This window comes from Chlorocebus sabaeus, chromosome 25 (assembly GCF_047675955.1).
Source record: "Chlorocebus sabaeus isolate Y175 chromosome 25, mChlSab1.0.hap1, whole genome shotgun sequence".
NCBI lineage: Eukaryota > Metazoa > Chordata > Mammalia > Primates > Cercopithecidae > Chlorocebus > Chlorocebus sabaeus.
Window position 1 is genome coordinate 24,756,443 of NC_132928.1, and position 10,799 is coordinate 24,767,241.

Sequence of the window (10,799 nt, forward strand, 5' to 3'; positions counted from 1 at the left end):
AACATCATAAACATCATAAAATCAAGCTCAAAATCAAAGAGCATTGATTTTACCTATAAGACAACAATAGTATATTGAGAGGATGGGGAGGAGGAATGGTTTGAATATAATAGGTGGCAGGAGAGTGGGAAAGCATGGTGTGAGGGAACACAATCCTCATCTTTCATACAGGAGCCAAAAAAGTAAACCTAAAACAAACAACAACAACAACAACAAAAAACAAAAACAAAAACAAAAAAACACAAGAAATATAGTAGCATAATCTGCTGTTTACAAATAAAGAGGGATAAACAGAAGAAACAGAAGAGAGTTGAAAGCAGTTGGTTCTAGAAAGCAAGAATTCAAAAAATTGGGGCAGAGGATTGCAATTTTTAAATTATGGATGTGACAATATGATTTAATTTTTAAAACAAAACTAAAAATAATACTCATGCATTAGCTTGGTTTTTTTAATAAAAAAGAAGAAATAGTTTTTAAAATAAGGTAGACAGTGGTACTGCAGCCAGCTTTCCACAGGGGCTCCTCAGCCGCAGCACTCCAACCTGTTTTTCCTTTACTTCAGTCTTCATCAACCTCTCTCCTCAGTAATTGCCTTAGTCCCCTAACCACCTGCTCCTGTCTGCCTCAGTATGGTATGTTTTGGTTTCTGCACCTGGTCCTCTTGCAGTCATCCAGGTCCATTCCCTCTCTTCTGACTCTTCCTTCTGCTTTAGAATCCCAGACATGAGCTTGGACCAGTTTGACTTGGAATCTGTCAGTCCCAGCCAATTAACCTGCTACAGTCTGGTTCTCTTGGCTGCTCCACTCGTCTTGTACGTATTCTGCATATACATCAGTGGCAGCTGTCAGCCCTGCCTCTTCCTGTGCCTAGAGTAGGCTGCACTAAGCATGGATTCCAGTTGGGTGGGCTGGCAAGATGAGTACAATGTCCTCTCCTGACATCTGGATGCTGCATCTGTTAATGAAGCCACAGACCACTTATAAGCCACCAGGTCACTTCCTGACTCATTCTGAATCCACTAAACTCATGGTTCCTTTTCAAGGTATGGAGCCAAGTCTTCCCATTCCTATAGTTACATAACTGATATTTTGAGCACAAATGCAGCATATTTGTCTATATAACATTTTATCTTTTGGCTTTTTAAAATGTTGTTTATACCAATGTGTAAAGCAGGGGGCAAGGATAAATGCAGACTCAAAGTGTGAGTACTCAGGCACAGGCTGGCAGCATGAATAGGGTCCTTTCAGACCCTTGTCATCCCATGAAGAGGCATGCTTGGGATGAACGTGGCTTACAGTGCCATGTGTGTGCTGTGTGATCCAGGAGAGGGATCATTGTGCTCCATTGGCTTGCATATTAATGATGGATGTGGGAAGTGATAGATCTTTAGCTTTGCAATTGCTTACAACCTTGCCAGCATGAGAAATAGCTTGTCCCCCCAGTAAAATCGAGTGAGGAGTTTGCATATTGGCATTGGCTCCAACCTGAGTTCTTGAAGCCATCCTATAGGGCCAATATTTTGCTGGATTAGCTAGAGAGAGTCTCCAGAGTCATCCAGCCGATAATCTGATTTGTCTCTCCTCATCCAGTCTTTAGATATCTGATTTTGTTGATCTTTGTATTATCTTTTCCTCTAAGCTTTGTGTCATTTAGTCTTTATTCAAGCCACTGATTAAAATACTGATGATATTTCAGGATGACAATTACCAATGCTCTTTCTGTCTATTAAACCAATCAGTTCTCCATCTGATATACTATCCTCTGCCTTATTCTTCTACTTTGTCCACAGCATAGCCATGGGAGCCTTTGTCCAATTCCTGCTAAAATCAAGAAATCTTGTATTCATCAGGTCCTATCTACAAGGCCAGGACATGGCAGGTAGGGGCTGGGCTCAGAGGCAGGAAGTGAGGAGAGGGTTCAAGAAGCCTCATCATGCTTGTAGAGATGGAACTTTTAATTGCCCCCGGGAGATGCAGGAGAGAAGAAAGCATAGCAGTGAGGAGAGCCCAGATCATTAGCCTGTTAGGGTAAATGTGTTTACTAATGTGTTTATCAATTCCTCCCTCTAGGATCAGAGAGAATCCTAGACAGCCTTGGCACCTAAAAATAGAGACCACTAAAAGTGGAGAGGGGACAGAGAACTAGGAGAGGAGGGAACCCCACTTACTCCTTTCTCTCCATCAACCCCCTTCACATGGCACCTGGTTTCTTCACATATAAGAAGGCGATCTCAGAACTGTGTGCTACGTTAGTTACTTTCTTGGGAACACCAATTATTTTCAGCACAAAGGAAGAGGCTGATACCTAATCCATACAATTGAACTTCTCATTTCAGGCTCAACAAGAACAGGGTTTGGGGTACTTCAAACCAGATCACAAGGTGACATATCACTCCACTTTGAGTTCAACTCAAGCATCACTCCTCTGAGACATTTTCTGCCCCTTCCCCTTGTCACCTGGATACACTGCCACTGTACCTATCATAGTGGATTTGCAGACATTTGTTTACATGTCTCTCACATCTACTACTATAATGACAGCAACTTGATTGAGTGCAGGCACTGTGCTGTTCATCTTTGCATTCCCAAGGCCTGGCATGCACCTGGCATATGCTACTCATGTGCCCAATGAAGCTTGGGACCTGGGGGCGCCTGGATAGGGCTAGGGTGGCATCATCCCAACTGTCCCTCCCTCCTCCACCTAACCTAAGTTGGTAAGCTCAGTGCATGGCATATAGTAGGTGCCCAACAAATGTTTGTTGAACAAATGAAAGCAAAACATCTGCCTGCCTGTGAGGAAGATCCAGGGACAACCCTCACAGAAGACTCTGCCTGTACAGCTCACCCCTGCTCTCAACCAGCCAAGGCCAATGAAAGAGCCCTGTGGCTTACCACTATAGATTTCCCTTCATGATGATAGTAATCAGCCTGGGTCAGCAAGGGTTTCCTCCAGTCAAGGAATGAGGAGCTGCAGCTCCTCATCAGCCTCTGGTGTGGAAGGCATCCTGTCCTCTTCACCCTCACCAGCCATTCTGACATTAGATAGAGCAGGTAACAAATGGGTAAAGTCCCTGCCTTCACGAACCTTACATTGTTCCTTAGGGAGGCAGGCAGTGTGAACAGAACAGAACACACCAGATGGTGGTGCGGGTGTAATGAGGAAAACAAAGCGGGTAATGGGATGGAGAATGCTGGGCGAGGGGGCCGCCTTATCAAGTGTGGTCAAGGAAGACCTCTGAGGAAGTCAGCTTGACCTGCTCACTCACTCCTGCTCCTCTCTGATCCCAGCTCCCTCGCTGTCCCTGCTCCAGTCACACCATTTCCACACTGTGTCTCCAACCTGCCACGCTTCCTCCCGCCTCAGGGTCCTCACTCCTATTCTTCACACTCCCTGCAGTGCTTCTTCATCTCTTCAAGGTTTTGCTTAAATGTCACCTCCTCAATGACACCTGCTCTGACCACCCTATTTAAAGTTGCAACACCCTCTTTCCCCCATCCCCCTTAGTCTGCTCTATTTTTTCCCCAAGCACTTAACACTTCCCAGCATAGAATCTAACGCACTGGTTTATCGTGTGCATGGCTCATTGGCCTTCACCCTCAGTAGTATGTGGACGTGACTCGTGCAGGAGTTCTTATGACTTTGGTTTACTAAGACGTTTCGGGCGTGGGATAATGCCTGGCACAGGATGGGTGTTCAATAAGCACTTCGAACATTCACTCATTCACTTAGCACTGAAATGTACGCTCTGTACCAGGTGCTGCACTCTAGCAGCAAGAAGATACTTCACAATGGTGGGAGGGGAGGAGAAACGCCACCCAGCTTCCTTGTGAGCCACACTGGCCTAGAGCTGATGGGAAAGGGAGGTGGTGTGGTCAGTTTGGGATTCTCTCTAGGCTGTTTCCCTGCCACCTTGCCCCTCTGCCCTCTTTACTCCAAAGGGTATGGGGTTCAGGATCTTTCTCATATTAGGAACATGAAATAGGACCCAGTTGGGGTGGGCATGACCATGGACCTGGAGCAGAGTCAGAGGAGGGCGGGTAGCCAGGGGCTGCGGGCTGGGTGAGGGACGGGGCCTTCAGGGTGGGTAGAAATGGAGGTGCAGGGACTCCTTCAGAGGCTGAGGGAGGGGAAATCCCTTATCCTCTTTCTCTGGGATTCTGTAATGAGCCTTGCAACACCCATTTTCAACTCTACAAGACTCCTGGCACTCTCAGTGCTGTGTCTGGGAGAATTAACTGCCTGAATGCCTAATGACAGACACGAGGAGCAGAGAGCGTGTGTGTGTGTGTGTGTGTGTGTATGTGAGAGAGAGAGAGAGAGAGAGAGAGAGAGACAAGTAGGGAAGAGGGAGTGCCTTTCTCTCTTTGAAATGATTTGTGACTGCATGGCAGATTTCCATTTTCAGAGCCTCCTTCTTCTTTCTGGGAACCTCCCTGTGTCATTCCTAAGTCTCCGGCCAGGGGACTGACCTCTCAGTTTTCCCAGGCAGGCCTTTTCCAATGCCTTTTCCTCAAGCTTAGCACTAGCGCCTGCCATATCCAAGGTGCCATCACCTGCTGTGACCCACTCCAGGCTGACACAGTCACTTCCTCTACGGACCCTCCCTGGTCACTCCATTGCCAACAAGCATTCCCTGGGGCTGGTCAGAGTTAAGTCCAAGGTGGTGCATTTCTTCCTTGCTTCTTCCACTTCTGAGCTATGAAATTGTCCATTGAAGCAAATCAATAATTCATCAGATGATCTACATTTAGCCGAAATTAGATCTCATTGCCTCAGGCTAAACTTTGAAGTCCTGCCTCACCTGACTCTACCACCCAGCCAGCAATCCAGCAGAGTCCAGCCAGCTCCCTCTCATGCTGGCACCTTCTCTCCACCACATATTCCCCACACTCGTGCCCCCTGCCCCTACATCTTAGCCCAAGCCGGTCCCCTGATCCGAAGCCCATCCTTCCCTCCGTGTTGTAGTCACCTTGCTCTTCAAGGTCCTGTTTCAAATCGGGGCTTCACCATGAGCTTCCTTGAGCTTCTGCAACAGACAAAAGTATTTTACAATTAGAAGCACACGGTTTTGCAATTACTTTCACTCTATTTGTTTTGTGATCCAAGAGGCCAAAATATACACCACTATATCAGCTAAGACAGACCCTAAGTTTAAGGAAACAAAGTTACCTACAGGTGGAGGGTTCAAGGCCTGGCTGGCATGGCAAATTTCTAAATTCCTACAACTATAAGAAAAACCATGCCATTGCTAAATTCCCTAACAACAGGAGCTAGCAGGTTGATTTAAAACCCAGACCACTATAACTCTGGTTGGACAGAGGGCTGGCCTTCTTTGCTGATAAGCAATTACAGACTTTAAGCCGGCTTTGGCAGCTTATAAAAGCTGCGCACAGACTGTCTTTGTGTCTTATAGTTCACCTTTTGATGTAAAGAGCCAAATTTTAATGCTAACACCCTGCCCCAAAGTGAACACGGGATGTCTGTAACACATCTGTTTACCCATTGCGCATGTGTCATCTCCCTTCGTGAATACGTATAGCTTCCCCGCCAAACCTGCTGAATATGTATGATACCAGCACTGTTAGGCACAAAACCCAACTTGTCTTCCTCCTCTTTGAAGAGACAGCACCTTCAGTCCACACTGGAGACTTTCTCTTTCCGGCTTGCAAACCGGTAATGCCAATAAAGCTCTCCCTTCTACATCTAGCCAGGCTGGTGGTCTTTGGAACGACAGTTTTCTCTTTGCAAACTCTGTCTTCCCACAGAATTGTTGAGCAACACAAGGACAGGAGACTATAATAGACTCACACCCCCTCACAATACCAAGCACAGCACCCCCCATGAATACTTGGTGAATTGGTGTAACCTTGTTCCCACCCCTCTTTGCAGCTCTATCCCTTTCTCTTAATCCAAATTACCTTTAACCCTCAGCCCTCAATTCCACTTTTCCCTCCAGTTCTCAGGGATTAGACAACCCAAGGTACGTGATCAGACTTTGTTCTGCTTTTAGAAGATTGTGCTGGCTGCAAGCCAACTGGAGAGATTAGAGTGAATACAGGCCAGCCAGCAGGGGGCCATTGCGCCCACCCAGGTGAGACAGGGCTGGAGCTGGTGAGAGAGATGGAGAGAGGAGGATGGATTCCAAAGATACTCAGAAGGTAAAAAGATGCTCCATTTGTCTGGCACTATACAGTTTCCAAAGCGCTTTTGCATCTGTTACCTCCTTTGACTTTCAACCGCCCATGAGATATACTGAGTAGGTACCAATCAAAATCTCGGCTTTATAGGTGATGAAACGAAGCTAGGAAGAGTGGAGGCGTTTGCCCAGATTCACACAGTCGGTTAGGACAGGGTTGGGACTCACATCCAGATCCTCCGACATCACATCCAGGGCTTCTTTGCAATCTCACGTCACTGGGACTCACTCTGGAGCTGCTATGGGAGGGCCGGTGTTAAGCTGCAGAACCCTGACTCGGCTACCTGCCTGAGGCTATTTACACACTTCCAATTGATTTGTTGTAACCTGTAATTATTTTTGCAGAATTTTTTTTCACGCTCCATTTGTCTTTTTACTCTCCAGCAGACAGGCTACAGGAAATAGCAGATTGGGAGAGGAGTGGGAACAGGAGAAGCTGTCTTTGGCTTGGCTGGAAGGTGAAGGGATTCCAGATGCTGGTTTCCTGGCTTGCTCTCCCCTCTCCATTTGGCTTCATTCTGGGGCTCTCTTCCTCCCCACAGAGGGGTGGTGGGCACTCTGAGCCATACCTCTCCTCTCTGGGAACTCAGGTCTGTCTCTGAAACCTGCTGGTAGAAGAATGTCTAGAGTCCTTGCCTCCTTCCTACCGTGTGACAATTGCCCATTGGCACACCTGTCAAGACACAGACTTTTTGGAAGAAAAAAGAAAGACTGAATGCTGCAGAGATGGATTGTTAATTTTCCAAATGAGATATGACTCTGAGATCCCACCTACCCAGCTGGTAGGATGCTCCAACGTGCTCCCTAAGGTGGTTTGAGTGTTTGGAATGACAGAATCTCTCTTCGCACTGAAACCTTAGTCAGGCGCCTCTGAGTCTTCTGCTTGATGAGGTCTGACCTTGGGCTTCCCCATGTCCTTTCAGAATCCAGTTTGAGCAAGAATCCTGCTAAGTCAGGTTAGTGAAATTTTCCCACTCTTGTTATCTGACTACCCTCAATATTTTATCACTTCTGCCTTCATTTGGCAATGATCCTGTCAAGTCAGTTTAGCCAGAAACCCCTTACCCTTGATGTTTCTTTGTAGTAATTTTCCATCCTCTGTCCCCAGCCCCGACTATTGGTTGATTACAAATCTCCACTTGCCCTTGTTGGAGTTGAAACTGAGCCTGATCTCTCTCCCCCACCACAAGACGCCTTCGCAGTGGCCCCTACACCTACTGCCATGGCCTCCCTTGAATAAAGTCTGCCTTGCCATCTTTAACACGTGTTTGGATAATTCTTTTCTTTTCTTTTCTTTTTTTTTTTAGTTGGAGTCTCACTCTGTTGCCCAGGCTGGAGTGAAGTGGCTCACTCTCGGTTCACTGCAAGCTCCGCCTCCCAGGTTCAACCATTCTCCTGCCTCAGCCTCCTGAGTAGCTGGGAATACAGGTGCCAGCCACCACGCCTGGCTAATTTTTTGTATTTTTAGTAGAGACGGGGTTTCACCGTGTTAGCCAAGATGGTCTTAATCGCCTGACCTCGTGATCCACCCACCTCGGTCTCCCAAAGTGCTGGCGTGAGCCACTGCGCCTGGCCAATTTTTTTCTTTAACAGGGTGGTCACTCAATTTGCAGAGCTTGGAGAAAGGCTTCTGCTCATTGTCTGAACCTATTGGGTGCCTTCAAGGAGGTCAGGCTGTTCACAATCTATTCCCCTCCATGCTAACTTGGCCATCATCCCCCAGACCCCAGAAGAGGCTCTGTTGTGTCTCTTGGGTGGCTGTGTGGGCATGGAGCGCAGGTGTTCACCTTCACACACCCCGCCTCTTCACTCACTCCCCTACATTCTGCCCCACGGTTCAACCCACTCCCCAGTTCCTGTCAAGCAGCAACCTCCCTCCCCTCTCTTGTGGAGCCAAACCTTCCTCAGCACGGGTAAGGAGGGCTTTGTTTTGTTTTGTCTTTTTAAATTACAGTGGAAGCACAGAGAAGCCGTTAACTCCACCTGCGTGAGAAGAGCCTAAGTCCAGCACGCAGCTAGGATGGTCTTCCCTGAATGGAGTTGGGGTGAAGTTGGAAGTAGCTCTCATTCTTTTGTGTCAAGCCCACAGTCAGGAAAATGGACACGGTCACTATCTCTAGCTCATTATCCTACCACACTACCATTTACAGGTAGTTCTGAATTTGCAGTCCTCACTATTACTATCACAAGATAGTTATTATTAGCCACATTTTACATGCAAAGAGGCTTGGAGAAATTTTTAAAAAAACAAAACTTGCCTAAGGGCACCCAACTGTGAGTGACAGAGTGGAAAGGGATTCAAACCCAGGCCTGACTGAAGGCTGTTGCCGCTATTCCAGCGTCCACTGAGTGGACTTAATGAGTGATCTCTACCAAGGGTATTTGCATTGATTGCCAAAGCCTTGGAAAGGCTATAAGGAAAGAAATGCCCAAGTAAAGTCTTCAGGGATCAGTGGAGTGGGTGGGGATCTATATTCTGGAGGCAGCCTCCAGAGTCTTTCACGTTTCCACCAGGTCAAAAAATAAATAAGAAGAAGCATAAACAAATATTGAACTCCAATTAACAATATGATACTGAAGTATTTAGAGGTTAAAGCGTACCAATGTCTGCAACTTCGAAATGTGTCAACAACAGAAGAAAAGACGTGGATGGATAGATGAACAGATTTGGGGTAAAGCAAATATAGCAAAATGTTAGTTATAGAATCTAGATTGTGGGCATATGGGTGTTCACTGTGCAATTCTTTAAACTCTTCTGAATTTTTGCATTTTTCGTAATAACATATTGAGGGGAAATAAATCACACAGGTGGGTCACACCCATTTCTTGTTATACAATGCCAGGCTGGAGGGGAGCTTAATCATTAGTCACTGAATTCTTTCCCAAGTGTCCTGCAGGAAGATTGCTGGAGTAGACATTTGAAGAAACAGAATCACAAACAGGCATTCCCTGCTTGGTGGAAATTTAGGATACCTGTGAGAAAATAGGACAGAATCATAAAATCAACAGTCGTAAAGACAGTGAGCTCTTTATTTTCTGCTTTAATGGAGGGGGAGCAAATTGCCTGACTATACATGTCCAAACGTCTTTCGCTTTTTACTTTGATGCATGGGAAGGCTCACCACACTTAAAGAGACAGAAATGAGCAGTAAGAGAAAGTGGTCCAAAAGCACTTAGCGGGCTATAGAAGGCCCCCAGTGGAGAATTCACCTGCAGGTCCCAGAAGGTGTGTTGAGGAGCAGGAAGGGCACCTTTTGTGGCAGGTGGGTTTAGTGGAAAGTTGGGACCTGGAACCATGCCAGGACCAACTCTGCCGATCTAGATGAACTTGAACAAGTCATTGTTCTCTTTGAAGCTTAATTTCCTCTTTTGTTGCCTATAGGCCAAATTCTGCCTACGGCTTGTTTTTGTTTGAGGCAGGCTTGTCTGAGGCAGGAAAACAAGGCAGTTCTGATGACAGTCCTCAAGGGCTGATTTTGGCCTCCAGCCTTAGCTGAGAAGAACAGGGACCGCCCCCCCGCCAACCCCCCACACACAGCCCAAGGGAGAAAGGCGCCTAGGGCTTGTTTTTGTATGGTCTGTGAGTTAATGGGTTTTCAAAAAATATTTTTCAATGGTTGGAAAAAATCAAGAGAAGAATAACATTTTGTGAGATGTAAAATTATATATAATTCCAATTTCAGAGTCCATAAATAAAGTTTATTGGAAAATGGCCAAACTCATTTGTTTACATATTGTCTGTGGCAGCTCTCACTCAGCAATAACCAGGTAGTTGCAACAGAGACCTTATGGCCTATAAAGCCTAAAGTATTTAGTCTGTATGCCTTTATTTGTTTATTTATTTTATTTTAACTGTTTTTTGAGACAAGATCTCACTCTGTTGCCCAGGCCGGGGTACAGTGATGCAATCTTGGCTCACTGCAACCTCGACCTCCTGGGCTCAAACCATCCTCCCACCTCAGCCTCCCAAGTAGCTAGGACCACAGGAGTGCACCACCATGCCTGGCTAATTTTTGTATTTTTTGTAGAGCTGGAGTTTTGCCACATTGTCCAGGCTGGTCTCGAACTCCTGTGCTCAAGCGATCCTCCTGCTTCAGCCTCCCAAAGTGCTGGGATTACAGGTGTGAGCTACGGCACCCAGTCTCTACCCCTTTACAGAAACAGTTTGCCAACCTGGTGTGAAATAGTTCATCTGCAACTCACTGCTCCACATACCTCACTTCACAGAATTGCTGTGAGAAGTAATGAGATTTGGGTTTAGTAAACTGGAAGATTCCATAAGACGCAAGGTGTTACTACTGCCCTGATTTCATTTCTCTCAATACCATCCTTACAAAGGCAGGAGAATCTAGACGGAAGGTCTTATATAACAGAAAGAGAAACTAAAGTTAAGAAAGGGAGACAAATGGCATGCAGAAATAAATGCTCCTATTTTCCCTGAGAGGCTTCCCACAGCAAGGGCCTCAGCCATGTACTCCTGCAAATTTGGGGATGTACAGACTCATCTGGAAAGATCTAAAGGGGAGGACCAGGCATTTTTCAGGAATTTAATAAGCCAGTTGTTAAACACACCATTATTGAAATGTAAATTACATAAAGTTA

At 46.2% G+C, this 10,799-nt stretch overlaps 1 non-coding gene across 1 annotated transcript; it reads right to left on the reverse strand.

Moving 5' to 3' along the window:
- Positions 1 to 9,617: 9,617 nt before the first annotated feature.
- On the reverse strand, positions 9,618 to 9,752 carry LOC119619869 (small Cajal body-specific RNA 20). The gene has a single exon (XR_005236311.1).
- Positions 9,753 to 10,799: the final 1,047 nt, after the last annotated feature.